This window comes from Lepus europaeus, chromosome 2 (genome assembly GCF_033115175.1).
Source record: "Lepus europaeus isolate LE1 chromosome 2, mLepTim1.pri, whole genome shotgun sequence".
In the NCBI taxonomy this organism is placed as follows: domain Eukaryota; kingdom Metazoa; phylum Chordata; class Mammalia; order Lagomorpha; family Leporidae; genus Lepus; species Lepus europaeus.
In genome coordinates this window covers 153,669,526-153,672,237 of record NC_084828.1, presented here as the reverse complement: position 1 = coordinate 153,672,237, position 2,712 = coordinate 153,669,526, and the positions used below count along the sequence as shown (strand labels likewise).

General features: G+C 39.9%; 1 pseudogene; it reads left to right on the top strand.

The window, feature by feature from the left end:
* The first annotated feature begins 2,003 nt into the window (after positions 1-2,003).
* LOC133753094 (U2 spliceosomal RNA) lies at positions 2,004-2,145 on the top strand (annotated as a pseudogene).
* Positions 2,146-2,712: the final 567 nt, after the last annotated feature.

Below are 2,712 nucleotides of genomic sequence, written 5' to 3'. Positions count from 1 at the left end.
GGGAGAACACAGCTGAGAATTAACTGGGGGCATTTTGGAACTGCCCACCCCCCAGATTCTGTGAAGCCTCTTACCCTTGCCCACAGGAGACAAAGACCGTGGGGGACCCTCCTCTAATGGGATTGCATTGCCTCCTCTTGTACTGCAGGAATGGGGCAGTTGAGAGAGAGTGCGCTCATCTAGAGTGGCACTGTTAGAACTTTCTGTGTCAGGGGAGACCTTCTATCATTTGTCCAAATGGTCACCACCAACCACACATGGTAACCAAGCATTAAAATGTGGCAGCTATAACCAAGGCTCTGCGTTTTAAAATTTTTATTTCATTTTAATTTATTTCAGATGAAATAGAAATAGCCAAATGTATCTAGCACCTGGTATATCTGATAGCGTAGTTCTAAGAACTTAAGCTAACATGGATGTCAGTTATACCTCACAAATACTACAAATATGTATGGGAAATGCTTAAAAATACAACGTGGAGGATATATCATTTTTTCTGTAAAATGTCCCATCTTTAAATCAAGGTATGAGTAGATAGTGTGGGTGGTCTGTTCCTAATATTAACGAGTAATTCCCCCCCACTTGTCCATCACATGTTGCTGAGCTACCTCAATGTTCCGGATTCAGCTAGACTAGGACTGCAAATGGAAACATCTAAGGAAGCCAGCCAAATAAAATAAATGAATAAGGCATTTTATTTGTGTTGAAACCGCGGTCCTTCCTACAAAGGCACTGGCCTTTTAAAAAACAAACAACAAACAAAAAAACAGGAGCACCTCTCTCTAGATGTCCTCTCCTCAGTCCTTCATCTAGACTAATATTTCCCATATAGGCTTAGTCCTCTTATCCAGAATGCAAAAGAAGGGGAAACTTCGCTAACTTTCTGGGATGCTGACATGGGAGCAGTAGATTGTTGACTCAGGTCAGAAATACAGTTGCATAACAGAGTTTTTGTGGCTGAAAGAGATTTTTGAGCTCACCAAATCCAAGGACTTTGTCATGCCCCTGTTTGGGAATGTCTGTCTCATTACCATACATCGACGAAAATATAAGACTAGGTAGCACCAGTCCAAAGCTAGAACCCTGCGTAGCTCTCTAAGTTTCCTTTCTGTTAACACTTTACCAAGACTTGTTGCAGTGAGCCAATAAAATCACCTCTGTGGACAGGCTTGGCACACTATTACTCTCTATACTCTAATTGTCATCATTGCTACTTATCTACAAGACTACACACTTAAAACATGTTCCTAAGTTAAATAAAAATAATTTCAGGGTATTTTTAACTTGGATATCCCAAATTCTGCCAGCTTGTAACTATCATATAAATATCCTGCATTAGTTAGGAATTACTTTTAGCTGCTAATAACAGAAACTAGATATAACGGGGACTTCAACAAGAAAAAGATTGCTTTTTCTCAAGAAAATGAGATCCAGAGGATGTACAGTTCTGATGGACATGGAGGCTACCGACGTGTTGTCCATTCAGTTAACAACTCAATAATCCCCAAGAACAAATTTAGATTTCCCATCTTAGAATGCAGAAACGCTGGGAGATTTTTAGAAAGCAATTTTTCTAATTTTTCAAAAGTTGCAAGATCCTGTCTCTGCCAGGCGCGACATTAAAGTCACATTTGCTTTCTGGACACAGCTGTCTAAGACGGGTCAAAAGACAAAGGAAGAAGGGTCCCACCATGTCCCAGCCACAGCAGAGCTGGGTTGCACCATGTCCCACACAGCATAGCTGGGTCACGCCACGTACTATCTACAGCATAGCCATAATCCAGCCATTTACATGCAATCCAGCACTAATATAAATCTTTCACAATATTTTTGCTGATGGATTTCCAGAAGTGGAGATATAGGCTCTTAACAGATGTTGGCAAAATGCCTTCAGAAAGGGGGGAACCATTTTCATTCTCAAAATAGGGATTGAAAGCATCTCTCCCCAAAAAATCAGCAAAGTTGGAAATACCCTTTAATTTTTTTTTCCAAAGGTAGAGGGTATTGCTTCTTGGTCTTTTGGCTAAGATCAAGTGTAGTATCTGTTCTTATCACTTTAATATCTGATATGTCCTCTATCCAAAGGGAGAGGGTAAGGAAAGGGGCTAAATAAATGGCAGTGAGATGTTTTATTTTGCACCCTTTGAATCTTGACTGGGCTGCTTTGAAATGAAGTTCCACAGGTGTGATCACACCACAGGGAGGTAGCTGGAGAACAGCTCCATCTGGGGTGCCATAAAGGCAACCCTATAAAATGGCCATCATCAATATGAAAAGAGAATAATTAGAATAAAAATGATTTAGCAAAGGACAACCTGGATGGTAAAAAGGAGTCTAAAATATGTGTTCTTAAAAATCTTGCCTAGATCTTTTTGATAACCCTACCCCTCTCCCAGTACATACAATGTACACACACATACACACACACATGCATCCACAATCCCTTGAGAAACATTAAGGAAAAAGTTGCGTTGTTCCAGCCCAGATATTTCTAGTAGTCTCAGATAAAATAAATGATTTACTAACCAAATGATTATAAAATCATTAGTTTGTCTGATTTTTTAAAACCAAATGGCAAATTAGCTGAAGGCAACTGATAAAACAGTGCCAGCTTCCCAGTGGCTTTGGCGCTTCTAGAATAAATGTGCATATCTAAGAGGAACACAGCTATTTCCAACATGGAGGTATGGCTTGAGACAACTATTTGCATTT